This window comes from Bubalus kerabau, chromosome 2, assembly GCF_029407905.1.
Source record: "Bubalus kerabau isolate K-KA32 ecotype Philippines breed swamp buffalo chromosome 2, PCC_UOA_SB_1v2, whole genome shotgun sequence".
In the NCBI taxonomy this organism is placed as follows: domain Eukaryota; kingdom Metazoa; phylum Chordata; class Mammalia; order Artiodactyla; family Bovidae; genus Bubalus; species Bubalus kerabau.
Genome location: NC_073625.1, coordinates 38,090,010 through 38,111,825, shown reverse-complemented (window position 1 = coordinate 38,111,825; position 21,816 = coordinate 38,090,010). Strand labels below are relative to the sequence as shown.

Below are 21,816 nucleotides of genomic sequence, written 5' to 3'. Positions count from 1 at the left end.
GCAACTGATCTGATCTGATCTATGACAAATTGCCAATTCCTGGGAGCTCAGGAAAGCCCACCATGACGACACTGCCCAGATCCCTTTATCCTGGAAAAGCATTGCCATCATATTTCTCTTTAGGAACATATGACTACATAAACAGCACATGAGACTATTGTTGACGAGAATCCATTTAAGTGATTAGGAAGCACAAATTTTATCATATGATGGAAGAAGATAAAGAAACTGAAGAAGAAGGAGGTGAAATAACTTGCCAAGATCACACAGCTAGTTAGGAGTAAATTCAACCCCAACATATCTCTCTGTAGTAATGAATTCTCCACGGAAGTGGCTGCTGACTCATGAAAGAAAATGGAGGTCTGGTAGGAACTGGATAAATAACATGAGCAGTGACACTATTCTGTTCATGTTTCTCATTTTTTTCCTACATAAACTGTACTTATATAACTAACAATAATGTGAGAGTGATATTCATTTTAAATGCTTGACATAGGAGCTTGATTCTGCTTTTTAAATTTTTTTAATTTAATTTTAATTGAAGGATAATTGCTTTACAGAATTTTGTTGTTTTCTGTCAAACCTCAACATGAATCTGCAGTAGGTGTACATATATCTCCTCCCTCTTGAACCTCCCTCTCTGGATTCTGCTTTTTTGTTTTCTTTTTTAAAGAAAATCCTGGTGTATATGTAATGTACACTCCTGGGAAATCGAACACTGCCCTACTCCTAGGTTTTTAAGAAATCTTATTGGGGAAAACACTGAAAGTTGGTCAAGATTGGTGTTTTTATTTAAAGGATAAAGATGCTTGCCCAAAACCAACTTGAAATGATAGGGAATCCATAAAAGGAAAGCACTGCAGATAAACCTACTTGAAAATCTTATTTCCATGACAACAGAAACAGCATTAAAGGGCCAGTACACCTCTGCACTGCTTTGTTGCCAACACATTCAATCATTTGACACATTTTCAAGAAAAGAAATAATATTTCACATATATGCTAAATTATAACTATGTATGAACATATAAAAATGTTAGCCCTTTTTAAGAACAGATAAAAAGCTGATATCCTTAACAGTTACATATAGACTAGCAGGTTCTCCACTGATGCTGGAAAATGTAGAAATAAAATGCAAGCTATAAACTAACATTGCATACCAAATGAGTTTTTTAGTTTCCATATTTGTCATTAAATTTATTGCTTTTTAAAAACCCAGTTAATCTATACTGTCTTATAACACAGAGTGTGGTTGCTCATGAATATATAAGTAGCCAAAATAAATTTTTATTCAGCAAAAAATTATTATTTTATAATATGAGACATACATGGTCGTTTCTACTCAGTTTTTCTGAAACATGAATTTAGTTCTTTTTGGTTTTGCATATATGAAACATTTGAGAAAATTATGGGAAAATAGCTTTGTTTCTTTAATGTAATAACAATATTTTGTACAGAACTCCTTTTTAAGATAATGTTTCCAAGACTTCCTAAATTTAAAGATTCTCCAAAGGGAAATTCAGCATTAAATTATGTAAAGTAATTTTGAATCTGCAATTTAGAACTATATGTATATTGGATTATAGATTTTAAAGGCATTGTGTGATTGAATTTGGTCTTCACAGAAACTCCCAATGTAAAATAGAAAGGTCAGATACCATTATCAACTTATTTTTCATTGACTAGGTGTTTGATACTCACAAGCATTACATGCTAAGTGGCCATAAGAAGAATAAACATAATTATATATATTTCTGTGCTAAGCTTTTTCTTTTCTATGATGCTTAATTTAAAAGACTAAAACTGTCATCATAGTTCAATTTAGTCATACTTTAGTAAGAATGAGTTAATAGTTTTATACAAAAAAGAGAACATTCTTAATCTCCTATATTTGCTAACTTAATAAGAATGCAAATTACTTAGCAATTGATGCAAAATGTGTCTTTGATTTGAGGTTTATCAAAATTATTAACTATGTGCCCATTCTTTATACCATCCTGTAGATACAGATGATAGATAAATGTCAATCTTCAAGTAGGAAAGCTTTCCATCTCTAACTCTACAAAGTAAACAGTTCAATCTCTCTACACCCATGATTTCAAGGAAAATTGTTTATGTGCCAAAAATCAAAAGCAAATTTCCCAAGGTGAAAGTCATGTACCAAAATATAAAGCATGAAGATTATTTCCCCTAAAAGTAGAGAAGAATTGACAAATGATAAGTTTATTAATAGTTTCTCCACATGTCTTTCCTTTCCACATTCTTTTATTTCCTGCCACAGAAAGTTCTGGAGCTGAATCTGGACCTGGAACCCTACTTAGCAAAGCCCCCCAGCCCCACCCCCAGAGCATGATGCAATGACCTGGAAGGCCCACTGGATTGGACCATTTCATTTGTAATCCTAATTCTACCACTGAAATGCTGAGTGATTCTCACAAAACTACTTAAAACTGTTGAGTCTGTTTCAACACACACTTATTCAGTGCTTTTGCAGATCCTACTCCCAAGAAGTTGGAAGCCGGGTCAACTTCATGGATAGGCATCCGTGGGGTCACACAGGACCCTGAGCTCAGAAGAGCCAGTACTTGGTTTAGTGATCTGTTGTCACTGTTTAGAAATTGTCTCTTTTTAAATGTAAACTTTTTATTTGAACATAACTGTAGATTCCCATACAGCTGTAAGAAATAATATGTAAAGGTCTTGAGTATTAACTACTTTCTCCCAATGGGAAACATCTTGCAAAAATACAGTACAAACTCCAGAGGGGCATGATATATTCTGGAGAAAAGGGACAAAGCCAAAGCTTATTTTTATTTTTGATGTTGTAAATAAAAAATGAGAAGATGAATGCAGAAAAGTCATCAAAACAGAAGGTGGCTCTCCAGTCTCAGTGGATCCTGCCTACCTGGATCAGACAACTGTGCCCTATCTTATCATAAGAACTTGCTGTGGTTGCAAAGGATGACCACCAAATACCACTGAATTTTCTAGCATCATATCAATGCCTTTGTTTTACAAAGCTTCATTTTAAGCTCAAAAGTAAATGATATTCTTGGAATACTTTTGTTGCCAATATACACTGTATAAATAAGAGCCAGAAATCAGTGAATTGCCCTTTGTTGGTTTAAAGCATACTAGAATATATAGAAAAGAGATACAGCAGATAGTTACCATATGAAAATAGCAAACCAGTAGGAGCCATTGCTGCTGCTAAGTCACTTCAGTTGTTTCCAACTCTGTGCGACCCCATAGAGGGCAGCCCACCAGGCTCCCCCGTCCCTGGGATTCTCCAGGCAAGAACACTGGAGTGGGTTGCCATTTCCTTCTCCAATGCATGAAAGTGAAAAGTGAAAGTGAAGTTGCTCAGTCGCGTTTGACTCTTTGGAACCCCATGGACTGCAGCCCACCAGGCTCCTCCATCCATGGGATTTTCCAGGCAAGAGTTCTGGAGTGGGTTGCCAGTGCCTTCTCCAGTTTCTGCAGTACAACGAAGTAAATCAGCTATGCATGTCAAGTCACTTCAGTCGTGTCCGACTCTTTGGGACCCTGTGGACTGTAGCCTGCCAGGCTCCTCTGTCCATGGGATTCTCCAGGAAAGAATACTGGAGTGGGTTGCCATGCTCTCCTCCAGTGGATCTTCCCAACCCAGGTCTCCCACATTGCAGGCGGATTCTCTACCACTGGGCCACCAAGCAAGCCACATACACCCTTCTCTTGGGTCTTCCTCACATCTCCTGGATCTTACCCCTCTAGGTCATCACAGAGCACTGAGCTGAGCTCCTGTGCTGTCCTGCAGCTTCCCACTGGCTATCTGTTTCACACGTGTGATGTCAATCCTCACCTCCCAGTTCATCCCACCCTCTCCCTCCCCACCCCTGTGAACACACATCTGTTCTCCATGTCTGTGACACTCCTTTCTTTTGATCTACAAACAGGGTTTCTACATATACATATATAAGTCCATTAAGGCAAACTCCTTTCCTGAAGAAATTCACAGCACGTTTTCTAACCAAGAACAACATTCTTGAAATAATAAATTCTTTCATTCTCCCAAGATCATATCTTCATTTCCCTCTGCCTACCCCTTCAATTCCTAGCTTTTTTTAGTTGTTTGTTGGCAAGAGAGTTCACATCTCTTCCTCTTGAATAGTTGTCAAAACACCAAGGCTGTCATCCACCGACTCTCTGCAGCCCTGTGCTGAAACAGTGTTTTCTCGAACATTTGCAGTTGTGTATAATGTTGATGACAGCTTGTTTTGTAGTTGCCTTCCTAGCTTCAAAGACAGCAGCCCCTAGTGCAAAGAAAAGCCTTTTCTCTCATGGATACACTTCCATTTTTTACCTCTGAAAATTCAATGAGGTAAAACTATGCCTAAATGCCTTTTAGGACCCATTAGATGAGTTCTTACCAGGGGGAGTCTTAAATCTTCCTTCTCATCTTATACTTAAGTTCTAAAACTAACTATCTTACAAACTTTAAAATCAAATATGTTGGAGATTAAGAGGCAAACTAAAGTCGTGATTAGGGCCTCTACTAGTCTACCTGACAATACGTTACAGCTTAGAGACTAGAGTCAGACCAAACGTGTATCAAATTCTAGGGCTACCTTGCACTAGCTGTGGTATTTTTGGAAACATCCTATCTTAGCTTCCATTTCCTTACATGTAAAATGAGAATATTAATAATTTACCTACCAAAGAGGAATGTTCTGAAAATTTCAAGAGCTAATATACATAAGATTTTTGGCAATGCATTTCTAGTTTACAGCAATAAATACTGTTATTTATTAACTAATAAACATAAAACTTGCATATTGCTATTGGTTTTGCTATTGCTATAATTTTTAAGCAAAGGAGATATTACAATAATTTTAGAGAAAGTAAGAAACTAGTATGAAAATAAATATATACAATTCAGATTCATACTAGGAAAAGTGACAAACCACTCAATTTTAATTTTGGAGTTTTTGTTATTCAAATGATAAAATTAAATGGTATGAGATATTGTTCTATGCTTAGAATTCATTCACTTCAAAACTGGTAGTTTTATGAGTATTTATAGTATCATAGCATAAAGAATTTTGCTATTCAGAGGTAAGCACTGACAAAGTTAGTAGGGAAACATGATAGAGACAGTGCATCAAACATTCATGTGAAGCTCGGTTCCTCAGGCTCTCTGCAGTTGATTGGGACCTTGTGACTGATTATGGCCAAGTGACTATGCCTGTCCAGTCCATCCTAAAGGAGATCAGTCCTGGGTGTTCATTGGAAGGACTGATGCTGAAGCTGAAACTCCAATACTTTGGCCACCTGATGCGAAGAACTGACTCATTTGAAAAGACCTGATATTGGGAAAGATTGAGGGCAGGAGGAGAAGGGGACGACAGAGGATGAGATGGTTGGATGGCATCACCGACTCAACAGACATGGGTTTGGGTAGACTCCAGCAGTTGGTGATGGACAGGAAGGCCTGGCGTGCTATAGTCCATGGGGTCGAAAGAGTCAGACACGACTGAGGGACTGAACTGAATTGAACTGAACTGGACTATGACTGAACCTACACATGTCACTTTTAAGCAGAAGCCTAGACAACAGATTTAAGAAACAGAAAAGTGCTTCTACTTTTTTGATTAATGCAATATTTGGCCCCATGCCCTGAGTCACAATGTGAAAATGAGTTACTCTGATGATCCACACTGGATCTGCGCCATTCGCAAAAAATAATCCACTGAGGTGTTAAACCACTAAGATTTGCAAATTAATTTGTTATCGCAGCATGATCTAGCCTGCACTGATTAACACCAGAATGGTTTCACTGACAAAGAGCTGAAAACAATAGCTGCATAGTATTAAGATTGACCCTTGATAACTGCCTTTATCTTTAATATTTGCCCATTTTATAACCTTTCCTTCACGTAACAAACAGAGATTGGAATTTAGATATAAGCACTTGTCCTGCCCAAAGTAAGTAATTGTTTGGTAAAAAAGAGAAGACACATACATTTATAATAAAGCACAGAATCATAGTGACATAAGCTCAGATAAAATCTTAAATGAATTCTGAGAAAAGAAATACAAGTCCTACTAGAAGATTTCTGGGAAGAGATGCTGAATGGTTTACGTCTGAAAGAATGGGATGCATTCGAACATGTGTGGGTGAGCAAAATATGGGAAGAACAGTGAGTAGCATTCCATTATGAGGGACCAGCAGAGAGAGGGACTGGTTGAGTGTGGAAGGAATGAAGTATGCAGACAAATAAACCAATAAAAATTACCATCTCCCCTCATGTACTTCTTGGAAAAAGAAGAAGTAATATAAAATGCTATTGAAGTAAACAGCTGAAGATGGGAAATTTATTCAGTGAGAAAGAAGACAACGAAGGATCTTAATCAGGAGGCGAATATGATTCTATAATCTAAGAATCTTATGCTGCAAAAGGGATAGAAAGGAAACATGACTACTATAGGAAGTTTAGTTTACTATCAATATTATTATATTAATATTCCATAAGGGACATGATAATAAACTAAGGAAAACGGCAAGGGGCTAACACATAGAATTCAGATGAGATGATGAATTGAAACATTGTTTAGGAATGCAGATTCCAAAAGTTCAGGAAAACAAAAATATGAGTATAAGGGTAATGGGACCAGAAGAGAAACAGATGTGAATCATTAAGGACTGTGATTAGAATAAAAAATTTAGACATGAAAGAAGAGAAACAAATTTGGGATGAGGCAGATTTTGGATATGCTAGTTTGATATACTAATAGCATTCAGCATTCATATAAATATATACGTGCATATACATATACAAAAGCCAGTATCTCCTACATATATACAGATATATATCACATACATATACATATGTGGTGTTGGAGAAGACTCTTGAGAGTCCCCTGGACTGCAAGGAGATCCATCCGGTCCATCCTAAAGGAAATCAGTCCCGAATATACATTGAAAGGACTGATGTTGAAGCTGAAACTCCAATACTACGGCCACTTGATGCGACGAACTGACTCATTCGAAAAGACCCTGATGAAAAAGGGCTTCTGTCGTGAGTGGCACACGTAGGGCAGCTCGTTTGCTCTACATGCGGAATCGACATCAAGAGATTTCGGAAACATAATTTTTGCTAATAGGGCAGCTGGTGATCGTTGGTCCTGGTGCCCCGAAAAAAAAAAAAGACCCTGATGCTGGGAAAGATTGAAGGCGGGAGGAAAAGGGGACGACAAATGATGAGATGGTTGGATGGCATCACCAACTCAATGTACATGGGTTTGGGTAAACTCAGGGGGTTGGTTATGGACAGGGAGGCCTGGCGTACTGCACTCCATGGGGTCTCAAAGAGTTGGATACGACTGAGTGACTGAATTGAACCTACATATATAGTTCCTCTTTCTCTTCCTAATATTCTCTCAACAATTATTCTTACTAGAAATATCCCTCCCAGGATGCAGCCCATTTTTCTCCTTTTTTCTGCCCCTGTGCTTTCTAGAGGCTGAAATCTCCAGCCTAAAAAACAAATACTCTTCATGTGCCATCAGAAGAGATACTCTTCAGGTTACACTAAAGAGGGATGAGCACCCAGTCCTCCACTTGGTTTAAAACATGATCATGGATATAGTGGTTTTAGAGAAGGAGGAAACATGAGACCCTCCATTCAGATGGACAGTTTTTTTGCAACCACAGGTGGCTAAAGATGCAAACAAGGTCCAGTTTATACACTACAGACATTTCATTCACATTCAAAGTCTTATTTGGGTTTAATCATGAATAGACACAATATTTTGTCCTGTGTTATCATCTTTCCTCTATTATCCTTTCAGTTCAGTTCAGTTCAGTCACTCAGTCATGTCTGACTCTTTGCAACCCCATGAACCGCAGCACGTCAGGCCTCCCTGTCCATCACCAACTCCAGAAGTTTACCCAAACTCATGTCCATTGAGTCGATAATGCCATCCAGCCATCACATCCTCTGTCATCCCCTTCTCCTATCGCCTTCAATCTTTCCCAGTAACAGGGTCTTTTCAAATCAGTCAGCTCTTTGCATCAGGTGGCCACAGTATTGGAGTTTTAGCTTCAACATAAGTCCTTCCAATAGAACACCCAGGACTGATCTCCTTTAGGATGGACTGTTTGGATCTCCTTGCAGTCCAAAGGACTCTCAAGAGTCTTCTCCAACACCACAGCTCAAAAGCATCAATTCTTTGGTACTCAGCTTTATTTATAGTCCAACTCTCACATCTATTCATGACTACTGGAAAAACCATAGCCTTGATTAGACGGACCTTTGTTGACAGAGTAATGTCTCTACTTTTTAATATGCTGTCTAGGTTGTTCTTAACTTTCCTTCCAAGGAGTAAGAGTCTTTTAATTTCATGGTTGCAGTCACCATCTGCAGTGATTTTGGAGCCCCCAAAAATAAAGTCTGACACTGTTTCCACTGTTTCCCCATCTATTTTCCATGAAGTGGTGGGACTGGATGCCATGATCTTAGTTTTCTGAATGGTGAGCTTTAAGCCAACTTTTTCACTCTCCTCTTTCACTTTCATGAAGAGGCTCTTTAGTTCTTCTTCACTTTCTGCCATAAGGGTGGTGTCATCTGCATATCTGAGGTTATTGATATTTCTCCTGGCAATCTCAATTCCAGCTTGTGCTTCCTCCAGCCCAGCGTTTCTCATGATGTACTCTGCATATAAGTTAAATGAGCAGGGTGACAATATACAGCCTTGACGTACTGCTTTTCCTATTTGGAACCAGTCTGTTGTTCCATGTCCAGTTCTAACTGTTGCTTCCTGACCTGAATACAGGTTTCTCAAGAGGCAGGTCAGGTGGTCTGGTATTCCCATCTCCTTCAGAATTTTCCACAGTTTATTGTGATTCACACAGTCAAAGGCTTTGGCATAGTCAATAAAGCAGAAATAGATGTTTTTCTGGAACTCTCTTGCTTTTTCGATGACCCAGCGAATGTTGGCAATTTGATCTCTGGCTCCTCTGCCTTTTCTAAAACCAGCTAAACATCTGGAAGTTCATGGTTCATGTACTGCTGAAGCCTGGCTTGGAGAATTTTGAGCGTTACTTTACTAGAGTGTGCTGCTGCTGCTGCTGCTAAGTCGCTTCAGTCATGTCTGACTCTATGTGACCCCATAGATGGCAGCCCACTAGGCTCCACCGTCCCTGGGATTCTCCAGGCCAGAGCACTGGAGTGGGTTGCCATTTCCTTCTCCAATGCAAACTAGTATGTGAGATGAGTGCAATTGTGCGGTAGTTTGAGCATTCTTTGGCATTGCCTTTCTTTGGGAAATCCTATAGCTCTCAGTAAAATCTGTTTCATGCTAAGGACATGTGTCAGCAATGCCTTAAGCAGAAAGAGGGCAGTGTACCCACACAGAGGGTACAGCCATGGGGGGCGGGGGGGGAGGCAGCCTCAGGAAGTGACTGGGTATGAACAGATCCAGAGCAGGAATTTAAAATAAGAAACAAAGATGCCAAGGAAGCCAGGTCTCAGGAGAGGGTGTTGACCTGCCTACAGTAATTGGAATGGGACCTGCAGTCATCTTATTAGAAGTTAAATAAAGGGATGAGATCAGAAGGTAAAATCAATACTCCTACATTTGGTACTATTCCTGGGACATAACAGATAGTCAGTTTATCAGGAATAAACATACAAATAGGTAGAAATGCAGGAGAACCTGAAGGAGCAAATAGCGAGTAAAAAGATAATGGAAAAAAAGATACTCTTTGGAAGACCTATACCATCAAAATGTACTAGTAAGAAAAGAGATGGACAAGAAAGAAGGGATGGTTATAGAGGCAGGCGGACCACTAAGAAGCAATGGTACAGAGGCTAGTACAATGAGACCAAATATAGACTGGTTTTTAAAAATTTAAGTGTTCTTTCAGGACACAGACTCATCTTCATTTTTTCTCTAATTTGCACTGTATTAGAGTCGGACACGACTGAGCGACTGAACTGAACTGAGAGATGACAAAGAAAAATGGAAACATTCCCTTCCTTGTGTCCTGTCAGAGCTTCATCCCAAACCCTTCCACTCTGAAAACTCTTAGAGTTCATATTAATAATCTTTCTGCTCCTGAATTCAAAAATGCACTTAGCCTTTAAAAAAAAAAAACAACATAAGGAATGGAGTGTGGAAAATAATTTCAGAGCACTAATTATATAACCTTCAAGTTTCTCTCCTACTTGTTTAATATTCTGTTGCCTTTGACATATAAAAAGGAAAGTCTTTTTTTTTTTTTTTGCTCTCAGAAAAAACGCATGAAGGAAAAAAAGCCTTGAAGCTTTAATGAAAATTCGGAAATACTAATAAAATAAAATATTTCACAGTCTTTGAGCAAGGTGAACATCAGAAAAAGATATGCAGCCTTGTTTCAAACAAGGAATAGATTATGTAAGACCTAGCAAAGAGTCTGGATCAACACTCAGTAAACACTGTTTTCCTTTTGTTAACATTGTACCCAAACGGGCCATCCAGGTACAGCTGCTATCATATTTCTTCTCTGGTCTAACAACCTCTTCTCCAGAGTGCACGAATCCTACAGAAGTCAGCTTATAGAAAACCACAGAGATAACTGAGCATTACCGTTAACTTGCATTATTTTTCCTTTTTCTCCTCTTTTTAAAAATTTTATTGAAAGATAATTGATTTATAACGTGTTAATTTCTGCTGCATAGCAAAGTGCCTCAATTATACATTCATATCCATTCTTTTCACTCTCTTTTCCATTGTGGCTTATCACAGGATACTGAATATAGTTCCTCGTGCTATATAGTAGGACCATGTCATTTATCCATTCTCTATAAGCTTGCCTTATGTTTCCCCATGATTCATAATTTAAGGGAAAAAATTCAAACCACTTGGGTACAAAGAGATAAAAGCACTTTAAGACTAATTTACCACTTTTCATCCTTAATAACAAATACATATTTACAATCATTGCTAAGTCACTTCAGTTGTGTCTGACTCTGTGTGACCCCATAGACGGCAGCCCACCAGGCTCCACCATCCCTGGAATTCTCCAGGCAAAAACACTGGAGTGCATCTTTTCCAATTTGGATTCCTTTTATTTCTTTTTCTGCTCTGATTGCTGTAGCCAAAACTTCCAAAACTATGTTGAATAGTAGTGGTGAAAGTGGGCACCCTTGTCTTGTTCCTGACTTTAGGGGGAATGCTTTCAATTTTTCACCATTGAGGATAATGTTTGCTGTGGGTTTGCCATATATAGCTTTTATTATGTTGAGGTATGTTCCTTCTATTCCTGCTTTCTGGAGAGTTTTTATCACAAATGGATGTTGAATTTTGTCAAAGGCTTTCTCTGCATCTATTGAGATAATCATATGGCTTTTATTTTTCAATTTGTTAATGTGGTGTATTTCTTGGGGCTTGTGCACTGAAACGACCCAGAGGGATGTACAGGGAGGGAGGAGGGAGGGGGGTTCAGGATGGGGAACACGTGTACACCTGTGGCAGATTCACTTTGATGTATGGCAAAACCAATACAATATTGTAAAGTAATTAGCATCCAATTAAAATAAATAAATTTATATTAAAAAAAAGAACACTGGAGTGGGTTGCCATTTCCTTCTCCAATGCATGAAAGCGAAAAGTGAAAGTGAATTCGCTCAGTCGTGTCCAACTTAGCGACCCCATGGACTGCAGCCTACCAGGCTCCTCCATCCATAGGATTTTCCAGGCAAGAGTACTGAATTGGGTTACAATCATTACTTCAGCTCAACTCTTGAGTATGACTGAAACGAGGCTTTGGGGGCACTATATCAAAAAGGATTACTTATAAAAAAAAAAAACCCTGGAGCTAAGTTTTCAAGAAAATATTAACAAAAGAAGCTTTTCTTCTTTCCTCTGCTTTTACCTTATCTTAGCTAAAAACTTGAGGTGAAGTTTATCACAATGTTAAGGAAGCATTAAATAATAGTACAGCACTAATCAGGCAATAATGGGGAAACAGAACAAGCTCTTTTTTTGTTTGTTTTTCTGAGCTTTGCAAATCCTCAGAAACAATGAGATCAAAAAGTAAGAAAATCAGGAAATCTTCATTGCTCTTTACAAAGAATTAATAAGATTACAAGCAGAGGTATTCTATGCTTTTACGTAAGGGGATAGGTTCTAAGGAATTTCTTTTTTAAGGGAAAGGACAATACCTAACAAACATGAGTGGGGGCAAGTTGAGAACTCACATGACTTTACTTCTCAGCAGTACTTTTGTGTGAGGATATTACAGTATTAATATCACTCAGTTACCAAAAATAAAAACTTTAAGCCTTCTTAGCATGTTCAGACAATTGTTGTGAGCCTAAACACTCTTAACTATTTCACTATCAGAATCTTTATGCAATATATTTTATAACTGGTCTGTATTAATTTGAACACTGGACACTCATTTACCTTGAAATGAAAAGCAATCTCCCAAATGACTTAAGCCAATACATCAGATTAAGAAAGAAGGGACTCTCATGAAAGGAAAAAGGATAAACCAGGGAAGCATATTTCTGACTTAGCCATGTCAACTGAAAATGTTGCTAAACAGTTCTGAGGATCTAATTTTAATTACAAAAGAAGCGGTTATTTTAGAAATATGTGTGTGTATCAGCACAAGTTAGCAGAAGGTAAGTAACTCCTGGAGAAAGACCCTGAGACCATCAATTTCTTAGAAACAATTCAAAAGCAAACCAGAAAAGGAACAACAGAAGGGAAGAAACTGAGAAAATTTTGAAGGTAGTGTGAAGAGGTGTCATCCAAATCTTACCCAAAGCCTCTTGTACATAAAGATGAGTGAGGTCAGAGCCTAAATTTCATAAAGAGCTGTGTTATCTGATACCACTGAAAGTTCAAGAGGTAGACATCCCAGGACTTAAGAGAAAGGAAAGTCTTAATGAATGATTAGGGGCTTAGACTGACTAACTAGGATTGGATTTACTCTCACAGTTGAGATAACCAACGACTGAACACAAGATCTTAAACAAATGATGCTCAAGACCAATGACCTCATACAACAATAGATGGAGCCTCTGGGAGATGGAATGCAAACGAGGTGAGCTCTGTAATTGCCCAGGTACCACCATGCAAGAACTTCAAAGGTTCCTCTCATGTGCTGAGGAGGGGAAAGCAGGGAGTGCTTGCTGAACTCCCTGGGCTGAGGGCACAGAAAGACCTAAAAGGGCAATGGCCAAAGAGCCACAGAGGAGACAGTGGAACAGAGAGGGAAGTCTGGGGATCCCGCACGGTCTGCCATGAGTATCAGCAACATACTGATCAACAAAGACACATGAGGAAACTACCAGAGGACAGACGAAGACCCTCTTGAAGACCGGGAGGACCAGCACCACAACACACGCAGAACTGGGGAGGGGACTCCACTCCCCGGGAAACTGAACCAGAAGTCTTCAGAGAAACGAATACTCTGGAACTGACAGGAAAGATACAGAGTGAGTCTGGAGAATCCTATAGTGCTAGAAAATCAGAAAGTGCTCACAAAAACAAACATATAGAGACTTCCCTGGTGGTCCAGTGGTAGAAACTTTGTCTTCTCATGTAGAGGGTGTGGGTTTTCTTCCTGGTCAGACAGCTAATATCCCACATCCCTCACAGTCAAAAAAACCCAGAACATAAACACAGTATGATAACAACTTCAATAAAGACTTTAAAGAGAGAGAAAAACAAACACACTGATGATGCAATGTGGTTCCTGGAACAGAAAAAAGAACACCAAGAAAAAAAAATCAGAATAATGTATCAGTTCAGTTCAGTTCAGTCGCTCAGTCGTGTCCGACTCTTGGCGATCCCATGAATCGCAGCACGCCAGGCCTCCCTGTCCATCACCAACTCCCGGAGTTCACTCAGACTCACGTCCATTGAGTCAGTGATGCCATCCAGCCATCTCAACCTCTGTCGTCCCCTTCTCCTCCCGCCCCCAATCCCTCCCAGCATCAGACTCTTTTCCAATGAGTCAACTCTTCACATGAGGTGGCCAAAGTACTGGAGTTTCAGCTTTAGCATCATTCCCTCCAAAGAAATCCCAGGGCTGATCTCCTTCAGAATGGACTGGTTGGATCTCCTTGCAGTCCAAGGGACTCTCAAGAGTCTTCTCCAACACCACAGCTCAAAAGCATCAATTCTTCGGTGCTCAGCCTTCTTCACAGTCCAACTCTCACATCCATACATGACCACAGGAAAAACCATAGCCTTGACTAGACGGACCTTTGTTGGCAAAGTAATGTCTCTGCTTTTGAATATGCTATCTAGGTTGGTCATAACTTTCCTTCCAAGGAGTAAGCGTCTTTTAATTTCATGGCTGCAGTCACCATCTGCAGTGATTTTGGAGCCCAAAAAAATAAAGTCTGCCACTGTTTCCATTGTTTCCCTATCTATTTCCCATGAAGTGGTGGGACCGGATGCCATGATCTTCGTTTTCTGAATGTTGAGCTTTAAGCCAAATTTTTCACTCTCCACTTTCACTTTCATCAAGAGGCTTTTCAGTTCCTCTTCAGTTTCTGCCACAAGGGTGGTGTCATCTTGCATATCTGATGTTATTGATATTTCTCCCAGCAATCTATAGACCTTGATTAATAATAATGTATCAAGGGGACTTCACTGGTGCTCCAGTGGCTAAGACTCCATGCTTCCAATGCAGAGGGGCCGGGTTTGACCCCTGGTCAGGGGACTAGACCCCGCATGCTGCATCTAAGACCTGCTACAGACAAATAAATAAATAAATAACATTTTAAAAATATAATAATAATGTATCAGTATTGGTTCATCAATTATAACAAATATGGCATACTGATGTGAGAGGTAATTAATTAAAAAAACCTGTGTGTAAGCAGTATATGGGAATCCTCTGTACTATCTTTCAAATTTTTCTGTAAATTCAAAATTAACACCTGAATTTTAAAGAAAATAACTGATTAAAAAAATAAAATGTCAATGTAGAATGTGACTTTCAGGACACAAACACAGGTGACGGGAATCCATATAGGGTGCTCTGGGATTTTCCTAAAGAATATCACAAAACATCAAACTGCTAGGAGCTTGATGCCCAGAGACAAAACCAGCCATGCCGTGTCTCCATGAATTTACAAAAACTATGAATAATATCTGATGAGCTTTAATGTAAAAAGTAGACAACATAAAGATAGCTGGAAAAACCCAAATATTTGAAAATTTAAGCAATACACTCTTAAATGACACATGGGCCAAATATATTTCATGAGAAATTCTTAAATGTTTTGACAAAAATGAAAATACAGTTTATGGAAATTTATAGGATTCGGTGAAAGCATGATTTAGAGGGAAACATAACATTAAATTCATATATTTTGTTGTTCAGTCGCTCAGTCATCTCCAACTCTTTGCGACCCCATTGACTGCAGCACTCCAGGCTTCCTTGTCCATCACCATCTCCCAGAGCTTGCTCAAACTCACGTCCATCAAGTCGGTGATGCCATCCAAACATCTCAACCTCTGTCATCCCCTTCTTTTCCCGCCTTCAATCTTTCCCAGCGTCAGGGTCTTTTCTAATCAGTCGGCTCTTTGCATCAAGTGGCCAAAGTATTCGAGCTTCAGTTTCAGCATCAATCCTTCCAGTGAATATTCAGGATGGATTTCCTTTACAATTGACTGATCTGCTTGCTGTTCAAGGGGTTCTCAAGAGTCTTCTCCAGCACCACAGTTCAAAAGCATCAATCCTTCAGTGCTCAGCTTTCTTTATGGTCCAACTTTCACATCCATATATGACTACTGGAAAAACGATAGGTTTGACTAGACAGGCCTTGGTTGGCCAAGTAATGTCTCTGCTTTTTAAAATGTTGTCTAGGTTGGTCATAGCTTTTCTTTAAAAAAAAAAAAGACTAGCTTTTTTGGGTGAAATCTCTGAATTTGCTCTTATTATTCTAATGGGTCATAAGTAAATGAGGGCTCACATTCTTCCAAATGGCTTTGAGAGGCTGCTATTTCCAGGCTGGTTATAAAACATCAGTGATAATGCTGTGTCCTATAAACTTATTCCACAAAATAACCCAGGAGAGTTCTGACATATTGTCCACATGTTCACTTTCCTAATTTCCATGTTCTTGATCCTATTTCAATATATTCTACTAAATAATTTATCTTGTTCTACAGGGTTTATTTGCTTTAAATATTTATAGGATATTAAACAGGAACTAGAATGCCTTCTGCTATATATGCTCCACCTTAATTATCCACATTTTTCAGACTTTAAGAAGGGCATCCTGGTTTGTTTGGTTTTTTTTTTTTCTGTTTATAATTACTTTAAATTTAGCCTACTCAAAGCAGTGTTAGTTGCTCAGTTGTGTCCAACTCTTTGTGACCCCACGAACTGTAGCCCGCCAGGCTCCTCTATCCATGGGATTCTTCAGGCAACAATACTGCAAAGGATTTCCATTCCCCTCTCAAAAGGTATCTATTATCCAAGAAATTGTACATTATAATGGTTTTTCCTAAAACAGAAAATATGTCCTTTTCCATTTATTAAGATATATGTGTGAAGTTCTATGAAACACAAACGTACCCTAGGACCCTCAAACTAGTCTACCAGCCGAGAAGAATCCATGGAAAGATTGTGGTTTAGCAGGATTTAGTTTGGGAGATCAGGGACATGTAACAGTGTATCCTCTAAGGTTCTCATTCCTTTGCCAAGGGCACCTTTCAAAGCACAAGATTCCATCTAGAACCCTGAAAACATCCTCTTCTAACTATGAAGAAGTCCTGTTTTCACTCAGTTCAGTCCAGTCGATCAGTCGTGTCCGACTCTTGGCGATCCCATGAATCACAGCACGCCAGGCCTCCCTGTCCATCACCAACTCCCGGAGTTCACTCAGACTCACCCCCATCGAGTCAGTGATGCCATCCAGCCATCTCATCCTCTGTCGTCCCCTTCTCCTCCTGCCCCCAATCCCTCCCAGCATCAGACTCTTTTCCAATGAGTCAACTCTTCACATGAGGTGGCCAAAGTACTGGAGTTTCAGCTTTAGCATCATTCCTTCCAAAGAAATCCCAGGGCTGATCTCCTTTAGAATGGACTGGTTGGATCTCCTTGCAGTCCAAGGGACTCTCAAGAGTCTTCTCCAACACCACAGCTCAAAAGCATCAATTCTTCAGCGCTCATCCTTCTTCACAGTCCAACTCTCACATCTATATATGACTACAGGAAAACTCATAGCCTTGATTAGACGAACCTTTGTTGGCAAAGTAATGTCTCTGCTTTTGAATATGCTATCTAGGTTCGTCATAACTTTCATGGCTGCGGTCACCATCTGCAGTGATTTTGGAGCCCAGAAAAATAAAGTCAGCCACTGTTTCCACTGTTTCCCCATCTATTTCCCATGAAGTGATGGGACCGGATGCCATGATCTTAGTTTTCTGAATGTTGAGCTTTAAGCCAATTTTTTCACTCTCCTCTTTCACCTTCATCAAGAGGCTTTTTAGTTCCTCTTCACTTTCTGCCATAAGGGTGGTGTCATCTGCATATCTGAGGTTATTGATATTTCTCCCGGCAATCTCGAGTCCAGCTTGTGCTTCCTCCAGCCCAGCGTTTCTCATGATGTACTCTGCATATAAGTTAAATGAGCAGGGTGACAATATACAGCCTTGACGTACTCCTTTTCCTATTTGGAACCAGTCTGTTGTTCCATGTCCAGTTCTAACTGTTGCTTCCTGACCTGCATATAGGTTTCTCAAGAGGCAGGTCAGGTGATCTGGTATTCCCATCTCCTTCAGAATTTCCCACAGTTTATTGTGATCCACTCAGTCAAAGGCTTTGGCATAGTCAATAAAGCAGAAATAGATGTTTTTCTGGAACTCTCTTGCTTTTTCCATGATCCAGCGGATGTTGGCAATTTGATCTCTGGTTCCTCTGCCTTTTCTAAAACCAGCTTGAACATCAGGAAGTTCACGGTCCACATATTGCTGAAGCCTGGCTTGGAGAATTTTGAGCATTACTTTACTAGCATGTGAGATGAGTGCAATTGTGCGGTAGTTATCTCTCCTAACCTCTCCTTATTTCCATATGATTTTTTTCATCATTAAAATTTGCTCTTTCAGCAGGTTTTGTCTCCTTTTTTCTGCCTAGTGACTAAGGGCTCTATGGCTGTTCAGCTCAGATGTGAACCAATTTCTACCAGCTTGGATCCTGGACAAGTTCCTTGGTTTCTCAAAGCCTTGGTTTCTAGGTTTATAAAATGGAGATTAAATTCTTATTTGAAAAAGTTGTTGTAAGGATGAAATAAATACACTCAAGATGCAAACATCTGCAATACAAAAATTAAAAATGTTCAATAAATGTGAGTTGCTATTATTATCATTTATTATCTTTAGGGTGTTAGCATCATGATTTTAAAGCTTATTTAAAATTGTGCATCTTTTTTTCGCCGTATCTCTTATTTATTTGTCCACTGACGGGTATGTTGCCCCAGTCTCTCCTTGTGATTATGGTCACTTTCCCTTTGCCTTAGATAAACAGTTTTAACCAAAATATTGAAATTTTTATCGTCAAAAGAACTCAATCTTACTAACAAAACTGGCTGCCTTTCCCCCATCTCTGAATATTTCTCAAGCTCCTTTTTTCACCCTGGTCATTATTTTTGTCTAACTTCTCATGACTTCTATTGGCAAGTAATGATACCAATCCCTACACCAACCCACACCACCATTTCTTATTTATTTTCATCTTTTCTAACCCAAATATCCTGTCTTTATCTTTCTCTTTATTAGAACATTTTATGTTCAGGGTCTTTGTGTAAAGGGCTTCCCTTGTGGCTCAGTTGAAGAATCCTCCTGCGGTGCAGGAGACCTGGGTTCGATCCCTGGGCTGGGAAGATCCTCTGGAGAAGGGAGAAGCTACCCACTCCAGTATTCTGGCCTGGAGAATTCCATGGATTGTGTAGTCCATGGGGTTGCAAAGAGTCGGACACGACTGAGTGACTCTCACTCACTTCTTTGTGTAAAATACATAACATGATGATGGCTCTTTCACCTTAGCCCAATATAATCTATAGTGACCATTTTATATGTGAAGATCTGTGATCTACTCACAATTTTTGCTGCAGAATCCAAGCAAAGGTTTTATTTCTTTTTCTCCTCCAGATTTTCCCAAAGGAATCATAGATCATTTCATTACTAAAGCTCAACTAACACATTTTTTTCCCTGACATGTGCATTCAGAGAAAATGTCTGGCACATTCCAAAGGGAATTTACAATTATGGCACAATTATGGCTTTTAAAGAACAGTCTATGTTCTGTTTTGCTGTTGTTCTCTTATTCTCTTATTTACCTCAACTGGCCCTTCCTGTTTCTCCTGGTAAATTAGTCAAGCTAACACGCTGAATCAATAATAAAAGTCTCTTCTCAGTTTTACAGATTACACGTGTGCATATTCACCAGGTGGGGGACCCATGGCCTCGAGCTCTGTGCCTCTCTGCGGTGTCTCTGGCCCTCATTCCGTCCCCCTACCCCAGCCAGCCTCCACCTCCTCCGCTCACCACCCTCTCCAGGCTTACCCTCTTCTCCTCTGTTACCAAGCACTTCTTGAAATTGCTACAAAAGCTTCTTTGATTTATTTCTTTCTCTTTGAGACATCAACCATCTTGGGTTTTGCCCAAGAAGCATTAAAATATTCCTAAAAAGTAGATATGCTGAATTGCCATACAAATTAAAGTATATAAAATTGAGGCAAAGAGAGAGACTGAAATAGTTCCAAGATTCATATACTAAAACTCTCTACTTGGCTTTCTTTGAGAATTAAAAGAAGCATATATATTTCTTCTCTTACAGGGAAATCAGTATTAATACTTTGGTCTTTAAAGTTGCTTTACTATTTGAAGTATGTAGAATAAAAGTCATTCAATTCTAATTTAGGAATACAAGGGTTAAAAAGTAAACAATGCCAAAATTGATGTGACAAAAGGTGCCAAAAAGTTAATGCATTTGAAGCAATAAATTAACATGGAGACAGATGGTATAACCTTCCTGTGAAAATAAGATTCTAAAATTCACACTTCTGTGAAACCAAAATGTGATTATCAGAGTTCTCTGTAACAAGTCTTATTAGGATTGATTGAATTATATTCCTCTGGGTTTAGAATTAACGCTAATTAACTCTCATAAACGGCTAAAAAGAAATGGCATGTGTACTGGACAAATAGAAACCAAGTGATTTTATTTAAGGTATTTGGGGGAAGAAGAAGGATAAAATATGAAGGCATATTTAAAAGACTTTTGTTTTTCTGTGTATATGTGCATGTGTATGTATGTGTGCTTTAGCTATTTCCATTAAATGTGTATACATACATATATATATATATACACACACACATATACACATACACTCATAATATTCTGCTTTTCAGATGAAAGGGAGATGTGTGTGCCATCCTTAGCTTAATGAGTTAACAATAGCAGTTTTTTTTTTTAAAAACAATCATTTACCTAGGGCTCCTAATTAAATGTCATATTAAGATTTGTTTAATTAAATTAATGACTTTATCATTTGTAATTTTATGTCTACTGAAAACTTATCTGCAAGTGTGCAACTAACTTAGTAAAGAAAACAAGAAAATGGTCACCATAAACATTTTGTATGAGATGTTGTTTTAATTACAATTAAGAACATAATCACATTTTCTGCTATAATAGGAATCTGTTTACATTTGAAAATGTACATAATCACTACATTTCTTGCTATTCAGTTACATCATTATAATTTCCACAATAATAAGGAAATATATTCTAGTAAAATTATGAATAAATATTCTAATGAAAACATGATCAAATTATGAAGCAATTTTAATTGTAATAAATCAAAGATTTGAAAGATTAACACTGATTTTTCTCATCGATGACTAATAGTCATCAATGAATTAATTTCATTTTTTTCCCAAAAAGGACTTAATTCCTAAAATAAACCTTTAATTTTTAAGAAATAATACAATGTGATATCCCTTGGTCTCCTTTCTATGATGAGCTCTCAATATGGAAACAGATCCAAATATTTTAATTCAAAAGGCTCAGTAAATAAAGATAAATCCTGCATGATATTACATATGGAATCTGAAAATTACGGCAAACTAGTGAATATAACATAAAAGAAGCAGACTCACAGATGTGCAGAACAAGCTTGTGGTCACCACTGGGGAGGGGTTGGGGAGGGGAACTCAGTGACACAGCCTGCTGGGTATAAGACAGGCTCAAGGATGTACATACAGCATGGGGAACACAGCCAACATTCTGTGATAGCCATGAACGGAAAGTCACCTTTAAAACCGAATAAAAATTCAAATTTAAAGAATGAAAGAACAAAAAAGTCAGTAAACAATTAGGTTTGTTTTGAATGTGCTTATATTCATAAAATTTAGTGTGCCTTAACTTCTGTTTGATTATCTAACACCTGTCTTTACTCCATTTTCCTACCTTTCCTCCATTTTCCTTCCATTATATTAACTTATTTTATTAACTTTGCAATTATTTTTTGATCAACTGTCATATAGTAAAAAAAAATAATAATAAATAATGAAAGAGTCCCATAAACTTCAGAAGCTGACAATCTACAAAAAAACTAGAGCAAATGCATGAATACCTGGTCTAAAAAGCTAAAAATAATGACATCTTTCATGAAAGGGCTGCAGTGAAATTACAAGAAACAATAGAACACCACAGAGCAACGCATCTCTATGTGCTGCAGGTCAGGAAAGGCGGTGGGATAAAAGAAACAGAAGCGATGACAAGTCTAAGGCTGTATCACTGATGAATACCCACGTGGA

At 38.5% G+C, this 21,816-nt stretch overlaps 1 protein-coding gene and 1 non-coding gene across 3 annotated transcripts in view; one reads left to right on the top strand and one right to left on the bottom strand.

Moving 5' to 3' along the window:
• The window catches only part of GPM6A (glycoprotein M6A), a 253,686-nt gene that overhangs the window by 151,996 nt on the left and 79,874 nt on the right, over positions 1-21,816 (bottom strand). The gene's annotated exons all lie outside the window — the stretch shown is intronic.
• Positions 7,043-7,175, top strand: LOC129645169 (U11 spliceosomal RNA). Its single transcript, XR_008711257.1, has one exon. It is a non-coding gene; the product is annotated as a U11 spliceosomal RNA (small nuclear RNA).